We start from the raw sequence: 21,335 nt of genomic DNA, 5'->3' as shown, positions 1-21,335 counted from the left end.
CGAACGAGACCCTCTCTCTCTCCACAGGCTCCAGTTCCCAGCCTCATCAGACAACCACCACTTCCTCCTGCTCAGCCTTGTTCCTCACAACATCTCAGGTGAAGAACCAGCTGAGGAAGATGAAGGCGAGGAAGGCAGCAGGCCCAGATGGGATTGGCTCCCAGCTCCTCAAATCCTGCGCAGACCAGCTGTGTGGAATCGTCCAGCACATGTTCAACCTGAGCCTGAAGCTGGGCAGAGTCCCCCAGCTGTGGAAAACATCCTGCCTGGTTCCGGTTCCAAAGACACCCCATCCGAAGGAGCTCAACAACTTCAGACCAGTGGCGCTGACGTCTCATCTGATGAAGACCCTGGAGAGACTGGTCCTCGTCCATCTGCGCCCCCTGGTCAGCTCCTCAATGGACCCACTCCAGTTTGCATACCAGCCTGGCATCAGTGTGGATGATGCCATCATCTACCTGCTCCACACTTCACTCTCCCACCTGGAGAAGGCGGGGGGCACGGTGAGGATCATGTTCTTTGATTTCTCAAGTGCTTTCAACACCATCCAGCCCGCCTTATTGGGAGACAAGCTGGAGCAGGCGGGAGTGGCCCACCACCTCATCACATGGATCCACGACTACCTCACAAACCGGCCACAGTACGTGAGGACACAGGACTGTGTGTCTGACGTGCTCCTCTGCAGCACGGGAGCGCCGCAGGGAACTGTTCTGGCTCCCTTCCTGTTCACCCTCTACACCTCGGACTACAAATACAATTCCACAACCTGTCACCTGCAGAAGTTCTCTGATGACTCTGCGATTGTCGGCCTCATCACTGACGGAGACGATCGGGAGTACAGAGGGGTTACGCAGGGGTTCGTGGACTGGTGTCAGCAGAACCGCCTCCAAATCAACGCTGGGAAATCCAAAGAGCTGGTGGTGGATTTCCGCAAGCGTCGGCACTCTCCACATGCACCAGTGAATATCCGGCTAACAGACGTTAAGAGGGTCTCAACTTACAAGTACCTGGGTGTTCATCTGAACAATAAACTGGACTGGAGCGACAACACAGACGCTCTCCATAGGAAGGGTCAGAGCAGACTCTTCCCACTCAGGAGGCTGAGGTCCTTTGGCGTTTGGGGAACACTCCTCAGGAACTTCTATGACTCGGTGGTTTCATCAGTCATCTTCTATGGAGTGGTCTCCTGGGCAGGAGGCATCTCGGGCCGGGACAAAAAGAGACTAGTGAGGAGGGCCAGCTCTGTCCTGGGCTGCTCCCTGGACTCTGTGGACTCAGTGGGGGGCAGGAGGATGACGGCAAAACTGTCATCAATGCTGGACAACCCAGCCCACCCACTCAATGACACTCTGAGAACACTCCACAGCTCCTTCAGTTATAGACTGTTACACCCTCGCTGTACCAAAGAGAGATTTCGCCGCTCCTTCCTGCCGACTGCTGTCAGACTTTTTAACAAGAACATTGGGTCAGGCCTACAAACGGGAAGGCATTAGTGCAATTGTGCAGTCCTAGACTGCAATATATACTACTCCTGTACTTTCAGCCAATGGTGTACTTAAATATTGACCAATGATGTATTTTGTTTACCATTACAGTATTCTTATAACAGTACTTCTATCACTGCAGCATTTCTACCATTCCAGGACGTTCACTATTACAGTACTTTTATCATTGCAGTATTTTTCTATCGTTGCAGTACTTTTACTATTACAGTACTTTTACCATTGCAGTATATTTTATCATTGCAGTACTTTTATCATTGCAGTACTTTTCTATCATTTCAGTACTCTTACCATTACAGTACTTTTATCATTGCAATATTTTTATGATTGCAGTATTTTCAATCATTCAGTAGTTTTTATCATTACAGCGTTTCCCCCTCTGTATAATGGACAGGCATTAGGAGTGTTTCCTTACACTTAGATACGTTTATACTGTGTAGATTTGCATGCTTTTTATGAATGTCTGCTGCTAATGTTATACATTAACGGCTACATTACGCCGCCGACTCTGTGTGATCTATATCTTTGCTGCTGTAACACCTCAAATTTCCCCATTGTGGGACTAATAAAGGACATCTTATCTTATCTTATGAAAAATAGTAAGAAACTCAAACTAGACCTATTTAATGAACGAGTGTCACGATTTTGCAAGTAGTAACTCACAATTTCCATGTCTATTTATTGTCCTACTGCAGCATATCAGGCCTCAGTGGTGATTAGCGAAAGATAACCGCCAACTGGGTGAAGAAAATTTCAAATACTTGTTTGGGGGAGGAGAGAAATCTCGAGAAGGGTCCCCAGATGGAGAAAGTCTCCCATCTGGGATGACCAAGCTGCAATGAATACAGATGATGTTTCAGTACAATGTTAACTAAAACAGCGCGAGATTTCCTTTGACAAGATGAAGCGCAGCAAGTAGACTCCTTCGGGAAGTGGTTCATGACCTGACCTTCTCGGTAGATGCAGAATTCATCCTGTAGTCCATCCCGACCCGGAGGAGAATCCACCACGTGCCTTCATTTGGGGGATGTGACCAATTATTGACGGTGTCTCCCTCATCCAGTCATAAAAGGGTTGTCCGCATCCTGGCGGTCGGCGCCGATGAGTGGCGGGAAGTCCGGGAGGTGCCTTTTGTTACAGGACATGGTGGCCATGGCGGTGGAGGGAAGATATCTGTTGCGTGGCCATCAGTGATTACTACTTCCTCAGTGGCGTGACCTTGGGGATAGGGGTGGGGGGGCATCCAAAAACTATTTCCTAGCAAAAGCATCCGGTAGAACTTTATTGTCGCCTTGATGCGAGGCGGTGAGATCCCCGTTAATGGACTTGTATATAGGTATGATGTTTACAGCCGCACAAGGCTGCTTTAACCAAATATATAACAAAAATGTGAACCAAGCAATGCACTGCAAACTCATTCTGGATGTGCTGTACGTGTTAAAATGTGCCCCCTCTCCACCGTAGGCATGTTTGTGATGAAGACGGGCGGATTGCCAACGGCTTTTCCTAAAGTGGCCCGAGGGTGTGTTGGCGGCAGCTGGGTGTTTCCTCAACTACGCTTTCAGTCTTCTGCCTTGAGCGATGTGCGTCTACCATGGCTTGGATCAAACTTTCAGCCTCAGCTGAGTCAAGTCTCTGTACGCCGCTCGGTGTAAAGCTGTCACTGACAGGCTAAACGGCACTGTGAAAAAAGTGAAAATGGTAAGAGTTTTTTTTTTTTTTTTTGGACCAAGCATGCTTATTTGTACAGGAAAGTGAGGCTCAAAATATTTAGTGGTATGCGGGCACTCTTTGGTGGCATGGACTGAAATGGTGGTTTTTTTTTATGTTTCTTTTGGGGCAATGGCTTCTTCCTGGCCCATGTCGGTACAGTACACGTTTCACAATGACAAATGACCCATTCTTACCAGTATCAGTCAAGCATCTTCACAAGGTTTTTTTTTTTTTTTGCCTTTGTTCTTGGGTTGTTATGCGCATTTCGGACCTGAGCACGTTTATCTCTGGAACACAGAATCCATCTCCTTCCTGATCGCTATGACGCTTATTATGTTGCGTTCTATTGTTTGAACAGATGAGCGCGGTACCTTCAGGTAGCTGGAAATTGCGCCCAAGGATGAATCACACTCCACAATTTTCTTCCTGATATATATATATATATATATATATATTTATATATATATATATTTATTATTATTATTTTATTCTTTTATTATTTTATTATTATTATTATTTTATTATTATTATTATTTTATTATTATTATTATTTATTTATTTCTTTATTATTATTATTATTATTTTATTATTATTATTATTATTATTTATTTATTTCTTTATTTTTACTTTTCCATGATTTTACACAAAGAAATAAAGCATGCATCTTTTTATATAGTTTAAACTTCTGGTTTCCACCTTAACTTGTGGGGGAAAAAAATGCTTTTTACTACTTTTATTTCATCAAGCCTAATCTGACCTAGCGGCGAAAGTTTGCAAGTGTTCACACACGGCCATGCATGTTCTTTTGTTAATGCTCGTTCAGCGTTGCACAAGGTTACAAAGTCGTTCACCAGATATTCACAATTTTAACGGTCGCAAACAGTTTTTCAACAACAGAACATTTTGAACAAAACCTTTTTTTTCCCCCGTCAGATGAAGCCATATGGCGTGCACGGAGCGGAATGTATTCGGCTACATCGCGCGGTGCCACTACGGGAACAAGTCTGGATGCTGGTAGCTTATCTGAGGCAGGAGGAGGCCTTGACAGTGCTCGAGTGACTGTAGAGCTGCCAATTGTGTGACTCACACGAGGTAAAACGCAGTTCATAAAAGAGCACTATCGGGAGAATGCATTTATTCATTGTATAGTGCCGTCAGTGTGGGAACAAAGGCACCCACTCACAGGCTCCTTTATCAGCGGATGAAATGAGAGAAAAGGACATGTCTTATTCATGACTCACAGCTTGACCGTCGTTTAAGCCGCTTTGGCTTTTATGTGCTCTCATGTGAAATAGCATTGTGCATTGTTTCTGTCGTTTAAATGGCAATGGCACGGTGGATAGCTGCGTTGCTACCCTTTAAACAGCTAAATAAAGTTATATTGTATAAAGTTAGTTACATCAATAACATTTACTGACTATTTGTGCAAACGTAGTCGTTCATATGCAGCATGAGTGTTTGTTAAGGATGTTTCTATCAAAACAAGCCTGAACAAATGAATCAACCAGCCAAGATTGTCTGTCATTTACGCGCGGGGCAGCCCTCGAACTCCGAGGCGAAGCCAGCGTGTTCGACTGCACACGTGGTTTTTATTTGCATCAGCATAAGCAATTTGAATATGCAATACAGAATGGGAAACTTGACATTTGACTCCATCACACTCTTCCAGCCTATTCTAATGGTTTCAGATTACAAGACATCTTTTGGTGTATGGTGTATTTTCACAAGGCCTGACACTTACAAGTTATCTTTCTGGCCATGACGATATTGTTGCTTTAGAGATACCAAGCCTTGTGCTGAACCTCCCTAATTCATAAGTTACGGCCTTAGAAGCGAGTGAGTCTCACTTTCTCTGCTAAGGGTCAGCCATTTGAACAGGGGTCATCAACGCCCCAAGGAAGGTGCCTACAGAAAAGGAATCTTTCGTTGGGGAGTCACATCTGCAATGGAGCCGTACCGGGCACCCATAGGAAAGTTCAATTTGAGGCCAGAAAGATACGAATGCATGTGCAACAAAGGGGGCCTGTAAGATTAGTTATAGTTTGAAACTTGATAAGATGACAAACTAAACAACAAGACTAACAGATGAACATACAAACTTAAATTTCTTTAACATATCCCTCCTGTTTATCAAGTTTCAAATCTCATCATCAAAGGCTGTCGCTTGAGGGGGGAGAAAAACTACCCAAAAATTCCAAAACTTTGGACAAAAATGGTAGAAACCCAAGCCCCAAACGAAGAGCCCAAAAACAATAACAGTTAAAAGATAATAAAGCAAAGCTAAAGCTGTTTTTGGTCCAATACATGTATGTACAAAATAAACCCGGAACATCAAACATTCACAACTGCAACGCTTTTCTGTGAAGTCATCAAAAAGGGTTCACATATCAGTAAAGTCCTCATCATTTTCGGAGTCAGTATACATAGGTTGGTGTTCGGACAGGGCTACAGAAACCTGAGCAGCTACCTTCAATTCCATAGTATTCATGACTTTGGAAATACAAATTTTAAAAATGGGGATTCATCAGGTGATACAAACACAAGATAATAAAAGGCTACAAACGATGGCTGCAGCAACTGCAATAATTATGCGTGTCCAATTCCCAAATGCATTTTGTAACCATCGCCAAATGGAGTGAGAATCAACACCTTCCATACGCTGAGTTTTCTCCCTGTAGGCCCTGTGTGTACTGTTCAGTGTTTCGTCATCATCATTCACAACACCAGTAACATATATGCAAATTCCCGACCAATAAGAAGACAATTTAGCATACAAAGTGCCTCCACCACAATACCACCACAACTGAGACCGCCGAACAAACCTGGTGAGGTTTTTTGGAACAGTCTCAGTGGTGCTGCATAATGCCGTGTTGATTTTGCCATGGTCAGTGCACTTAATTCGTGCGCACCTATCTCGTTTAAAGCATGTGAAGTCCCCGGAAGATGGGGGGTGGAACAACATTGGTTTGGTTTCTGCTTGCACAATAGGAAAGTGGCTTGAGTATGCTAAACACCGGGAGGAACTTGCTAGGCCTCGGGTCATATTGAGGACACACTCTGACGGGATCGCTTCCACAACCTGCAAAGCGGCACGCGGTTTCATACAAACCACACAATCCTTTTTTAGTGATTTTGCCACTGCCACTATTCGCTCAAGGAAAAGGTTATCACTGATACCAACACCTGTGTCTTCTCTTAACAATGTTTCAATGTCCTCTCCTTTAAAGTGAGTTTTAACGCCCCGTGCTTGTTTTTTTGTTTTCCCCCTTAAGGAGGTGACAATAACATGTGGGTCATTATAGTCCGGTGGCTGCCAATTATAACACAATTTGATTGGGACGTTTGGATGTGCTCCAGTCCCGTGCCATACCCATAGCGTGAGTTCAATACGTGTTCAATTACGAATCCTAAAATGAAATTTTTCAATCCCTCAAATGTCCATTTCGCAAGGTCGGTTAGGCCACATATAACACGAGGAGCATTAAAGTAATAAGTGCCGTTCAAATGACCTGATTTAGAATTCATATTTTTTCCTGAATTTGAACAGTGTGTATCAAAATAACTTGTCTAAATATAAACTGTTTAAAAAATATATAATAGTTTGAACATGTCCACTTCCTGTCAGCTATTTTGCGAATGACGTCATCACAAGATCTGTGATTGAATTCCTTGTTTTGGAAGGGGATCCACCAATAAACATTTTCAAAAGAGTAGCAAAAGATTATGAGCAGGCGACAGCAATGTCAAAAAGTGCGTATCCAGGATCAAGGGTGAAGCAGAAGGTCCGAGGTTAAGCGACCTCCGGGACAGACAAAGAAGTGGAAGGCCATTTTCAAAAGTTAATCCTGGAAACCGAGCGAGGTTCGAGGAACTGCTCAGAGATCGCAGAATCACTATTGAGGAGATTTCTTCCTCGAATATGCCGTGGGTGCGTTGTAAATACAGTGAGCTAGCTTTGCTTTGCAAAGGTTTGAGCCCGGTCGGTTCCAAGACAATTTACGGACGCCCACAATCAAAGCCCATATTGAAGTTTATTGAGTGGAAAAAAAATGTGAATTTTACCAAATTGTGACATCGGGTAGTCCCAGCGATTGACTTCTCATGGGCAGTTGTACCTAATCAATTGGCCACTGAGCATATCAGTATCATCCAGCCTCGCGGAGCAGCTTGAGCGTCAGGTGGGCACGGCTCGCTGTCACCTTCCAGTTGGCAAGTGAGAGCAGCAGATGGCGAGATGCATCACGTCGCAGACGATTGTCACGCTAACACGGTCGCGTTTGTTGTGCCTTCCCGTTGATGTTTCTGTAACTGCTGCTAACATGAATTCTCCGGGCTCTATTTTCTATTTGTGTCGACCTTTTTTTTATATTTATTTATTTTTTTTATTATTATTTTTTTTTTGTTGCATTCTTCTAGTAGTTTTAAGGCAAATATAATGAAATACGGCAAATGGGGATTTTTGTCAGATTTTTATTTATTTTTTTATTTTTGGCACCCTGCTGAACACACATCATGGGATAATCGTTAAGGATGATCTATAAGAGACGCACAATAACCAGATTGGAAAATTGGGGGAAAAAAAAAAAAAAAGCTCATATTGACCTTAGGTGTTGGTATATGTCTACTCAGCTTTATGGACCCGCACAAAGTAATCCGCCTGTGTCTAGACACGGATGACACGGACGGGCGTCTACGGTTCCTGGATGGTCTTCCTGGGAGAGCTCCTGACTGCAGTCAAGTGGCATGGCGCAGGGCCTGGTATGTGGAAAGGAGGTAGATGGCGCCCTCTTGAGGGTTATTTCAACTGAGGGACTGGAGTGACCTGGAGAGACTTGTGGCTTCTCCCAGTAGGAGGACTCTGGAGGACTTTGTGCCATGGCTAAGAGCAGCACAACATGTAAAAAGCAGCAGGTCAGACAGTGCCTTAAGCTACATGTACATCCGAAGACTGAGAAGATTTGGAAAAGACCCTTTGGGAAACTATCCTCTTACACCTTCCCACATTTAGAGACAACTTTAAGACTTTTTAGTCACAGCCTAGTCACGCACTGAGATTTGGATTGTGAATTATCCGGGGTCATTATTTACAAGACCACAACGAGATTCTTTGGGCATTTTAGCCATAATGCAAATTTTTCCCATCATGCCCAGTCGCAATTTTGGCTTTCCACTTCGTCCATGCTGCTCTCGTGATTGTTTGTATAGCTAATCTATTAGTGGCTGTGTCGAGTCAATGCAAAAGGCTGAAAAAACAACGGGGGGAATTTGAAATTTGGTTGTAAAAGGCCATCAGAAAAAAAATAATACTTAATACTTAAGATATCTGAAAAATGAAATACTGCTACAAAGTATCTGTTCTGTTGCTTCCCACCAATGCAACTTATGGTTTAATCAATAAAGACGAGGTTTTTACATTCCAAAAAAAACCAGATTTTAGCTCAATCTTGCGTATTATTAGTGTGGCGTCGTGACTAAGTGACAACAATAGCACGCTGCCCAGAAGCCTCATTAGGTGAAAAAGAATGAAGCTGGGCTAGAGATAATGATTTTAGCTACGCTTAAAGTATCTCACAAAAGTGATGTAAATGTTGTTATATCTTGTGGCACAAAAGAATTGATACTATGCTATATAAATATACATTTCCAATCCCCCTCAAAAAACAACCATGTCTAAACCACTGGCAACAAAAGTGAGTGCACCCCTAAGAGAAAATGTACAAATTAGGCCAAGTTACCCATTTTGTCTCTCCAATGTCATGTGACTCGTTAGTGTAACCAGGTCTTAGGTGTGAATAGGTAGCACCTTTTTTTAAATTTTGTGTTTTCGCCCTCCCTCTCATCCTGGTCCTGGAAGTTCAAAATAGCTCCTTGTGCCAAAGGGGCTGAAAAAAAGAATTATTGCTATAAATCAGGGGTTGGTAAACTTTTTGTTTGGCGGGCCACAATGGGTTCTAAAATTTGACAGCGGGGCCGGAGCAGGAGCAGATGGATGGTGTGTTTTGGTTCCCTCACCTCATCGGAGAAAAAAAAAAGACATTTAATTTTAAATGAAAGAGAACAAAAGCACTACAACAATATATGTCTTTGAAAAACCACAATATTTAGAAAATAAAACATCAACAAGATTTATTCATTTAATTTTTTTCGAGTTCGGGGAGGCCCGATTAAAACGTTTAATGGGCCGCATGTGGCCCCCGGGCCGTAGTTTCCCCACACCTGCTTTAAATGAAGATGGCTTGGGCCATACGAACATTGACGACACTCTGAAACTTAGCTGCAGTACTGTAGCCAAGACTATACTTCCAATAATACTAATATATGCATATGATAGTTCTCACGTCAAGTATGTGAGATACTTTAGCGTTCTAACGACGTCTGATGACCCCCAAAAAGGCATCTTGCTTTTCATCATGGGGATGAACGGAATCGACAAATATAGCACAGTGTCCTCTAACTTAATGATATGTCTTTTACTTAAATTTGTAGAAAAAAAAAAAAAACGCCTATGACTTCATCTCCTGTGCGTAAGACGTACAATCTTAAAATTAGCCCCCAGCCTGTTTACATTACTCCCTCTTCAAACCTATAATTGTCATGTGCCTTTTTGGCCGTAAACGCACATTAATGCATGCCGTGGATAAACACCACACGGACCCCCTGCCCTTACCCTGCACCGGCAGAGTGATGCATGTGTAACAGGAATGGCCGCACGCTTTTGAAAATTGCCTTTGGTCTTTAGGTTGACCGACGGTGGTTGTCTAATTGCCGACTGCGCCGTCTCCGGGGTCCTTTGCGTGGTACTTTATGGCTGGGAAATGGAAATGTGCAAAAAGAAATTATTCAAATGCAAAGCTAGCTTGTGTTATTGTATTGTGCGATGCTAGCTTTTTTTGGTGTATTTTGAAACCGGTTATTTACACAATGCATTGCCCAAGCTCGGTGAATCACTTCTTGCCAGGAGTTTAGAACAGAGGAAGGCTGTACTATTCAGCAGTGGGAGGAGGGGGGGCTGGTATAGTGGAACTGCAAGTATATTAAAAAAAAAAAAATTCAATTTTTTTAAATTTTCTTTGACAAATTGGAATTTAAGTGACTAAAAAAAAAATACATTTTATATGAACGGCAAGTATATTAAAAAAAGATACATTTTCAAGTTTTTTTTTACAAATTGGAATTTGAGTGACTGAAAAAAATAGATTTTATATGATAAAGATCAAGATGTCCTTTATTAGTCCCACAATGGGGAAATTTGAGGTGTTACAGCAGCAAAGATATAGATCACACAGAGTCGGCGGCGTAATGTAGCCGTTAATGTATAACATTAGCAGCAGACATTCATAAAAAGCATGCAAATCTACACAGTATAAACGTATCTAAGTGTAAGGAAACACTCCTAATGCCTGTCCATTATACAGAGGGGGAAACGCTGGAATGATAAAAACTACTGAATGATTGAAAATACTGCAATGATAAAAGTACTGTAATGGTAAGAGTACTGTAATGGTAAAAAGTACTGCAATGACAAAAGTACTGCAATGATAAAAGTACTGTAATGGTAAAAAGTACTGCAATGATAAAATACACTGCAATGATAAAAGTACTGTAATGGTAAAAAGTACTGCAATGATAAAATACACTGCAATGATAAAAGTACTGTAATGGTAAAAAGTACTGCAATGATAAAATACACTGCAATGATAAAAGTACTGTAATGGTAAAAAGTACTGCAATGATAAAATAAACTGCAATGATAAAAGTACTGTAATAGTAAAAGTACCGCAATGATAGGAAATACTGCAATGACAAAAGTACTGCAATGATAAAAGTACTGTAATGGTAAAAAGTACTGCAATGACAAAAGTACTGCAATGATAAAAGTACTGTAATGGTAAAAAGTACTGCAATGATAAAATACACTGCAATGATAAAAGTACTGTAATAGTAAAAGTACCGCAATGATAGGAAATACTGCAATGACAAAAGTACTGCAATGATAAAAGTACTGTAATAGTGAACGTCCTGCAATGGTAGAAATACTGCAGTGATAGAAGTACTGTTATAAGAATACTGTAATGGTAAACAAAATACATCATTGGTCAATATTTAAGTACACCATTGGCTGAAAGTACAGGAGTAGTATATATTGCATCCTAGGACTGCACAATTGCACTAATGCCTTCCCGTTTGTAGGCCTGACCCAATGTTCTTGTTAAAAAGTCTGACAGCAGTCGGCAGGAAGGAGCGGCGAAATCTCTCTTTGGTACAGCGAGGGTGTAACAGTCTATCACTGAAGGAGCTGTGGAGTGTTCTCAGAGTGTCATTGAGTGGGTGGGCTGAATGGCAATAATTAATGTTCATTATAATTGTATGCAGTAAAACAAGTTTAAAAAATATATTTTTTTTAAATTACCAAGCTAACAGAGACGCGAGATCATACAAATAATTTTGAATACATTTTCCAAAAACGTTTTCAAAACATCATATTGCTGCGTTCGGTGCAGTTTTGACAGTGGGATGGGGGGGCAAATAATTAATTCCATTTTGGAGCATGGATGTAGCATGACAAAATGGGCAGAAAAGCTTGGTTGTTATGTTGATAGATTTCCTCCCATGGCCACGCGCACCCGTGGGCGCAGGGTGTTGTCCAGATGGTCACTTGAGTGCCGAGTGGACGCACACATCACACATTTGGGGCAGGCTTTGGTGTCGGTTATAAATATCCTGTTGTGTGCTTTTCTAAATATAAAAATATATGTCTGGACTGTGGCGTACAACTGTTTACATGTTGTATTTGTATATTGGGAAAAAAAATATGATGTAAATAGTTTTTTTTTTTTTTTTTAATCATCCTTGACGCTTATGTACAGTTACCATGCTAGTACCGGAGATTGTTTACACAGAAACAAGTAGACTGATTTTTATTTATTTTTTTCCCCTTTCCCCTTCAATATTTAAAATGGAATGAAATACCACTGAGTGGCTAGCTACCATATGCTTAGCCTACTACAAGTATGCTAACTACGTCCTTAGTTGGCTAGCTGACGAATGCTTATCGGCGAGTCGCTTCGTACGCTAGCTTCTTTATGCTTCTCAAATAAGACGGCTAAGCGGCCGACTAGCTAGCCAGCACGTGCTTGTCACTAGTACGTCAACGTCAATATTCAATTCAGTCTAGCTGGCAGGTCGCTAGCCGTTTACTGGCTATTAGCCATACGCGCGTCACTACTTTAGCTTCTTCCACTTGACACTCGCTAGGTCAGGTGTTGGCAAGCCGCAGCTTTAGAGCGGAATGTGGCTATTTCATCATTTTCCTGTGGCTATCTGCGACTTTGATTTGTTTGTTTCTCAAATTTTGTAAGATTTGATCCCTGCTAGGTAAGCCATGGAAAAATGCAAGAAAAGAACTATTATAACTATTATAAAAAATTAAATTAACAAACCTTGTTCATGTTTTATTTTCTAAATACTGTGTTTTTTCAAAGACATATATTTTGTTGGAATACTTTTGTTCATTTTCATTTAAAATTAAATAAATTTTTTTTTTTTCTCGGATGAGGTGAGCTTACCAAAACACTCCATCCATCTGCTCCTGGTCCGACCCCTCTGTCAAATTTTAGAACCCATTGTGGCCTGCCAATCCAAAAGTTTGCCCACCCCTGATCTAGAAGCTGGCAAGCCAACGAACTTTGTCACTTGTACATAGACTTTCTGTTAACAGGAAATAACCTTTTCCTTTTAGGCATTTTATGTGTCCCACACACACACACACAGGTAGCTCCCCGACAGAAACCCCGCCAGGAGCGGTTAGTGACAAAATGACCACTCGATACCTCTCATTGCACTACAACTCCAGTTCCAGCCACAAATTACCCGGCTATGTTCTTCATGACGCATTTTTCAGTCGCTCAGCGGTCGCCGAGAGACAAGAAGGATGTCAATTAACAATAATGGTAAGGTAGCACTTACCCTTCGGATGGGCCGCAATGACAAATTCTATAGATGCTGCGTCGACAGTATGGCAGAAACTAATCCGAGAAAGAATGATCAAACGTCTTTTTTTAACTCTCGTTGCGGATGGTAGCTTTGACTGTACCTCCCGGTGGGGTTTTGGGAAATTTGTGTCGGGCGCGACCTGCGGTAGGCGCCAAGGGGCCGAAACCACAAGACACCCACTCTGTTGCCCATGAGCACTCATGCTCGCATGTACTCGTGGTCGCCATACACGGACATATAGCATCAAACATGTTTTCACTGTACAATAAATTATATTTCTGCGGGGTCACGAGTGTAAAAATACATTAGCGGATTGCGTGAGATGCTAAAATAGCAGTGGATGTACAAGTGGCCTGCTTATGGCAGCGAGCCAGTCGGCGGCTTGGGGAAGAAGGTAATGTACGAGTCAACACATAAGTGACAAACACATGGCAGTTAGCTAACAAAGTAGTCAACATACACTATGCTAACATAGTACATGTGTTCAAATGAAACCCTTTGGTTTAATTTACTACTCCCGGAACCCCGTTTATGATTGTCTGACTTGTTCCATTAAAATTTCACCAATAACGTCAAATGGGCCGGAATTCCTTTGACGTTTCAAATGGCGTGACTTGCCCAAAACCTGACTTGATTAACGCTATTGGAGCATTATTCATGAGTAGATTAGGTCAAGTAACTTTTTTTTTGCCCGAATTAATTACTTTAGTACGATTTTAGAAGCTTTTGTGGTGCTCAGTCCAAATAATAATGAAAAATTCTACAATGATGGCCACCACTTGTCTTGTTGTTAAATGTGACAAGCAAAATTGTAGTGAACCCGTTGGCGGTTCCCTAGATCAGGGGTGGGCAAACTTTTCGACTAGTCGGCCACAATGAGTTCTAAAATTTGACAGAGGGGCCAGATAGAGGGAGTGTTTTGGTAACCTCACCTCGTTGGAGAAAAAAAATACATTTGATTTTAAATGAAAGTGAACAAAAGCATTACAACAACATATATGTCATTGAAAAACAGTATTTAGAACATAAAACATGAACAAGGTTTATTCATTTAATTTTTTTCAAGTTCGGCGGGCCGGATTAAAACGTTTAACGTAGTTTGCCCACACCTGATCTAGATAGTGGCTAGTTCAAGAAGCTAACAAAGCCGTTTACGTTCAAGTGCCATGCATATGACAGCTGGCCAGTTAGCGAATAGCAAGTGGTCTGCAGTCTACGAACATCCGACAGGCAAGTGGCAGCTCGCCAGTTGGCGCCAAGCACGAGATGCTAACGTAGCAGCAAAGTCCCCATTAGACTGTACAGCCTATTCATCTCTAGCTAATGTTACTTTCATATGCCGTGCGTTATATTTTTAGGTCAAGTGCTTATGACGGCATAAATACTTTTCCTAAACAAATTAAGTGGCATTAGTGAAATGATCCGTGTCGCTAATGAGCTCATTTTTCTATGAAGGTTTTTTTTTGGGAGTTCTTTTCTGGCCCAACAGCATGTTTACGCCACTTTCTCTTCTAATAGGTTCACTCACCTGCTTTGAAAAAAAATAAAATGGCCTCATGGTGCGGACTCTCCACTGGTGTCAGCAACCAATGCAAAAGTACTGAGAATGGATCCAACAACTGCTGAGTAAGTCAAACATTTCATATATTCATGTTTTACATGAGCCTTTTAACTTTTTTCTTTTTTTTTTCTTTTTTTAAATCTCACAGTTTGTTTTGCTTTATCTTAATCAAACTTATCTTAATTGTTTTGGAATTTTTATTTCAATTTCCCTGGAATTATGTATCTTCTCTCGTCTATCCATGCCAGCGATGCACGACAAGCAGAACAATTAAATGGCAGAAAGTACAATTCTCCAGGATTGCATACTTTTTGAGACAAATTTTATTTGGTGGCATTTCGCGAGACTCTAAATGTAGATATAAATGTGTATATGTGCAATAACTGCACATTTGAATTCTACCTAGCAACAAGCGGTTGAACACACACAAATATATTTATCTTGCCATCAGTATGATTTAGAACATTGTCATTGGAAACGAAATGTCAGTTTTCTTTTCAATCAAGGCACGCAAGAATTTTTCCTGCTATGTAAAGAAAAGAAAAAAATCGGCTATGATTGCTGCATTGTTGCACACCCTATAATGACAGTAATCCTGACCGTCATTTACTGCGCAATAAGCAAGTAAATAATTATGAATCAAATGGGAGTCTGGTCATAAATCAAAAGTAGGCCCTCTGGTAATTCTAAGGGATGCGTGGTGATGTGCAGGTGATGAAAATAAGAGCCATAAAAATGTCTCCTTGTTGTATTCCGTGTGAACAGGGTCCGTAATGAAAGGTCTGACGGCGACTTGTGTACTCGCTGCCTTCTATCGGTGACGCTGCGTCTCGTGCGACTTGATTACAGAGTGCAGATTGAACCATGGGAAAGTGGAAGAACACTAAAACATGTCGGGCATAATTAGATATTTTAACACTGGTCCTCGCAAGTTTAAATAAAAAAAGCTCCCCCCTTGATATCAACCACTTGGAGTTTTAAGTGCCTTTAAACTAAAAGTCACATTCAGCAAGAAAAGCCCTGAAGGCAGGGGTAGGGAACATATGGTCTGTGGGTCATAAACGGTCGGTGGCTATGACCAAAATGGGACAATTTCCGGTGTATTTTCAGATATAGGTTTTTAAGACTTTTTTTTTTTTTTGTGAGTCTTCTCCTTCGACATACCAACAAAATTCTATGTTGCTAAGTGAAACTGGCTTTGGGGGGAATTTTTATTTATTTTTTCTTGAAGGTGGATAACAAGTCCATTATGTAAGACACCTGGAAAAATCACAATAATAGATTTCCTGCGTGTTTTGAGCGTGACTTCTTGAGACTTTTTGGGTTGGTCTACTTATGATAGACATACCAACCAATCATATTGCCAAGTGAAACTGGATTCAGTGACGGAATTGTCTAAAGCAGGGGTGGGCAAACTTTTTGATTGTTGGGTTCGGAAAATTGACAGAGGGGCCGGACCAGGAGCAGATGGATGGAGTGTTTTGGTAACCTCACCTCGTTGGAGAAAAAAAAAATACATTTAATTTTAAATGAAAGTGAACAAAAGCATTACAACAACATATGTCATTGAAAAACAGTATTTAGAAAATAAAACATTAACAAGGTTTATTCATTTAATTTTTTTCAAGTTCGGCGGGCCAGATTAAAACGCTTAACAGGCCGCATGTGGCCCCCGGGCCGTAGTTTGCCCACACCTGTTCTATATAGTTGTTTGTTTTGAAAGACCCGTGGAACGTTGTTGTTGCTAAGTGAATCTGGTTTGGAGTTGCATTTTCACAATTTCTTGGACGAATCCGTCTCTGAACGTCAACTGGAAAGATAAACATAAGCTAGCTTCAAACCAAAATGGTTGACTTTTTTTTGCTTTTTTTTGTGGATCTACTCATGAAAGTCGTGACTACCAAATATGATATTGCTAAGTGAACCGATCGATTCATTGATATACAGGTTGTCATTGTGATCCTCTGATGTAGCTATCATGAAAGTTCTAAAAGAACAGGCTGCTAAATGTGATCGGATAATAATGTCTCTGTGACTTGACGTGGTGAAGCAGCAGGTGGCTCATTAACCAAAATTGCATTTTTCGATTTTGTGTAATTCCAAAGCTCTTGTGTGATGCATTTTGTTCAATTTCTTCTGTAAAACCAGAATTTTAATAAAGGCTTACACTACTCTAGCCTCGGAAAAAAAAATGGTCCGAGGAGTTATTTCAGGCAATCAGAACGGCAGATTTTTTTGGGGGGTGTAATCATTTGTTTGAGCATAGAATTACCATTCTATTTTGAATACAGCATCAAGGCTTCCATCAAAAAGTTCCACAAAAATAAAAGACGATTGTGCACTGACGTGCACTTTGTGGCTGCACACCAGCCACACTTGAAGCTTATTTCAGGAGTGGATGGACAGTGTTCAGGATGTGTGCAGGAAAAAGACACTTTCTTCCAATTAATCCATTTGTCGTCAGTCATTTCACTTCTTTCTTAGTTTTAACGTTCAAATGTGAAACCCTCGCTTGGAGATAAATCACAAAACCGCTAGCGTGGACGGCGCCGCGGATCATTGCCGCATCCTAAAAACAGCTTTCCATTGTACGAACGAGCCCCTTCCAGGAAAAAAAAAAACGAGCTCTCACACTCAACACATTGATTAATGTAACAAAAAAAAGTACGTAGTGGATGACAGTAAATTACAAAAATCAGCATGTTGATTTTCTTTTTAAATATGTCTTCCTTAGCTGCATCATATATTGTTTGTAATATTCCTGATTAAAAAAATAAATGTAAGATTTTTTTTTTTTCCTCTGTGTCGTTCTACTGTTGTAAATTTATGCTTACATATAGGCCGATGTCGGACTTTCAAATCATCGGTTGTATTGACTCATTTGAGTCAGGGTGACTTTTTTTAATGGATTATTGATTTTAGCTCTTGTCGTCGTTCGAAGCGCTTTCCCACAAAGGTTTTCGCAATTCTGTGAATTTTCAAAGTTGGAAACTTTCTGTGGAATTAATAGGAATTCGTGGCTATAAAATGGAATAAAGCAGGAATGTAATTAACTAGTAACCAATTATTGTGTTTTGGAAAGTATTCAATTTGATGATCGATATATATAAAATACTCCGTCATAACTTCCCATGAAAATTTACTGTTAACTCTCCAGAAACTCCACCTATTTGCAACACGCTACACCAGTGCTTCTCAATTATTTTCTGCTACGACCCCCTTGCAAGAAGAAAACAATTTGCGCCCCCACCACCCACTCGCCCCTGCAACTATAAATAATCAAATTTTGGTTGCAAAACAAACCGACACCATAGAGTTAATACTTGCTGCGCACAATGGGCAAGGAGAGCGCCACTGCCAACTACTGGTGTGGATGTGCAATTACACTTTATTGTAGTTCAGCAGAAAAAATACATGTTCCCCAGGGCCACCCCCCCCCTTCGGTATGAGGTTACCAAAACACTCCATCCATCTGCTCCTGGTCTGGCCTCTCTGTCAAATTTTAGGACCCATTGTGGCCCGCCAATCAAAAAGTTTGCCCACCCCTGATTTAGACTAATTCTCGACTGATTTTTCATTCTGATACTGAATGCCATTTTTTTTTTGTGTGTGTAAAAAAGAGAAGAAAATATTGACAAGAATCGACGGATATTTATTATATTTTTTTTTACCATTTTAAAAGAGTGAATAACGATTAATCGGTTGTGGCAAAAGACGAAAGCGGTGCGCAATTGCTAACAGCGTGTGGCGGGACTAGCTATGCAGTGCCTGAACGCTAATAGGGACTGGTGAATGCAGGAGTGAGGACAGTACGAGAAAGTGACGTGATAATACAGGCGGTGTCTTTGTGAGTAGCCCCCGCAGCATGCAAATTAAGACGTGTCTCCACAGATATCTTGGATACATCCTTGCATGTTAGTTCTTGAGTTTCGTGTCTCTGCGGCGGCACAATGAGGATGGGCGTACGTCGCCGCTTCTGCCATCCTGAAGGGGGAAGCATGGGCCAGGGTGGCCGCCCTCTGGGGACTCAGATGAGAGAAGACGCACACACCCAGAAAACCAGGGTGGTCCGCCGGCCCCAATGAGAAAGCTCGACCGAGAGAGGGAGCACAGGGACTAGCCACCACCGAGCCAAAACCTTTTCTGTCCGGCTGCATTTCCAATAAATATCACAATATGAAAAAAAAAATAGAGGCTGTATAATATATATAAGTATATATAATAGAGGGTAATGCTTTCATATATTTTTAACTAATTAACATTTTTCCAAGAGGAAGGAATTATTTTCCTATTACCTGAATTGAAAAAAAACATTTATTTCAAATATTTATGTGGCAGTAGATGCAAATTAATGCTATTCATATTTCACAAATGCAATATTAATCCGAACACCAAGAGAAGAAAACATTCTCAAGAAAATGTTGGACTTGACTTCCCCTTTAAGGTCATTTTGCCTAACGCTAAATTGTTTTGAGATATACAGTAAATCACCAGTTAAGTTTTTTATTTTTTTTTATTTTAAACACGTCCTTTTTTATGTGACCAAACTTTGCAAAGGACTACTGTCATAAGAAAAACAATCTTTTTTTTTTTTTTTTAAGGCTCTCTGGCTTGCCACATTCATCTTCATCATCCAAATGATTTAAAAGCCTTAATTTCAATGCCAAACAGTTGTGAGTAAGCTTGAATAAGCTCTACAAATACCTCTGGACAGTAAAATTAGGATTGATGCTAAGCCCAACATAAACTATTGGTGGTCCGGGCTGGTCCGCCGTCCACGGAACCGCTAAAAGCAGGTCATTAGGGCTCACCAAAGCAGCAACACAGAAGCTGCTCTCCTAATTACAAGCTAGTGCATCATCAAATGATTTAAAAGGCCTCATTTGAATGCCACATTGTTGCATAGTTTGCTTTAAAGCAGACATGCTGCGTCTGATTTGACTGGGAGAGGCCCAATAAAGTAGGCCGCTTTTTTTTTTTTTATTGCAAAATGCTGCAAAAAAGAAACGTTAGGTTGTTGTTGGTAATATTAGGTTCTGGCACTTTTCCGACCTTTAATTAAGAAAAGGGTGTTTCGCTGTTGCCAAATTTGAGAGAGATAATAAAAAGGGAAATATAGCTTTCACTAGCTTGGGATATAATTAGCTTGATTTGACTGGAGGGAAGCACCGTGCCCTGCGGAGGTCAAATATGAGATTGTGACAATCAAGCGAGTGAGGAGCTTCAGGGGAATGTGAAGTGAAAGTGAATGTCACCTCTGTTGCTATGGAAACAGATTACGCATTTAAGTTTTTAGGATCATGTGAAATGTTGTGGTTCCTGCTTACTGAATACCATGTTGTGAACAATTAAAAAAAACAGGCGAAATTTTAATTTTAATATTTGTTTCCAAATTTTCTATAATTGTAACCACAGACTGAACTTTTGCACACTCACGCTATTATGAATTTTACAACATTGTTTTTATGGTAAAACAAAACTGAAAAAATATTGTATGACTTATTGGTAAAAATTGCAAAAAAACTAAAATTTTTCCTCATAAAATTTAAATATTACTTGAGAATCTTTTTCTCCCTCTTAAATGTGTTTATTTTCTAAATATGACGTTTTTTAGGGGGGGGGGCAAAACAACTTTTTCTCATAGTTTCATTCTTGATATATTGTGATTTTATGCTCAGTATCACAATATTATTTGCATAATATTAGCATTAAGACTTCATTCTAGTCAACCTTTTTTCTTGGGAAAATGTTATATTTTCTGAATATCAATTTGAATCTGGCAATTTATCTTTTTATTCGTGCAATATGTAGACTTTTTTAATCACAATAAGACTTATTACATCACAAATTGCAAATTTGTTGTACAGCTTTATTGTAGTCACCTTTCTTTATTTAAATGTAATTATTTTCTGGCTGTTTCAATTTTATTATGGTAAAGTAACTTTTTTTCACCCTGTAACTTAACATATTTTTCTTACATTTTTTCCTCAGGAATGTGTAATTTTCTTAATATTACAAAAATTATTTTTTATTTATTTATTTTTTATTAACCTCCGCATATGTACCTCAGTGATCCAAAAATTTGTTTGCAAACATTAAAAAGTCAATTTTAGAAAATATGTCCCCTTTTATGGGCAATACATTCACGGTACCTGCTTTTGGCTCAGCAAGGTCGCCATGGCAACAGCGGCCCTAGTGGTCAATGTTGCCAATGTTGGCCTAGATTCATTTCGTTTTCCGTCTGGAAACTTTTAATGAGCCGTCCATGCAAGTTAAACATCTCCATCTGCGTTCTAGCGCCACCTGATTCCCTCTCTTTTCACTCTTTTAATCACGCCAAAGGGGCCTTGTAAAAAGAGGTGGACGCAGCCACCCGATGCTTTGTGGAGGTGTGAAGCCTCAAATTTGAGCATTTCAGGGGCATTTGCCATCCCGCTTATTTGCGCACGCCACGTTGCACCCCTTAATCTTTTTAATAAAATAAACATCTCCGTTTGGTAAAGATAGATTTGCACCCGTACTATAAAAAGGAGCCGGATTTTCCCATGCACTTTGAAGTAACCACG

At 40.6% G+C, this 21,335-nt stretch overlaps 1 protein-coding gene across 1 annotated transcript in view; it reads left to right on the top strand.

The window, feature by feature from the left end:
- fhl5 (four and a half LIM domains 5) overlaps positions 1-14,833 on the top strand; it is a 38,745-nt gene extending 23,912 nt beyond the window's left edge. Inside the window, exons 8-10 of the transcript XR_015846341.1 lie at positions 2,967-3,203; positions 4,149-4,307; positions 14,727-14,833. The gene's annotated coding sequence lies outside the window, so the exon portion shown is untranslated. The remainder of the gene's footprint in view (positions 1-2,966; positions 3,204-4,148; positions 4,308-14,726) is intronic.
- The last annotated feature ends 6,502 nt before the right edge of the window (positions 14,834-21,335 follow it).

This window comes from Idiotropiscis lumnitzeri, chromosome 1, assembly GCF_059441095.1.
Source record: "Idiotropiscis lumnitzeri isolate Australia: NSW breed Sydney's pygmy pipehorse chromosome 1, RoL_Ilum_1.0, whole genome shotgun sequence".
Taxonomy (NCBI): domain Eukaryota; kingdom Metazoa; phylum Chordata; class Actinopteri; order Syngnathiformes; family Syngnathidae; genus Idiotropiscis; species Idiotropiscis lumnitzeri.
This window is presented reverse-complemented; position numbering and strand designations above follow the sequence as displayed.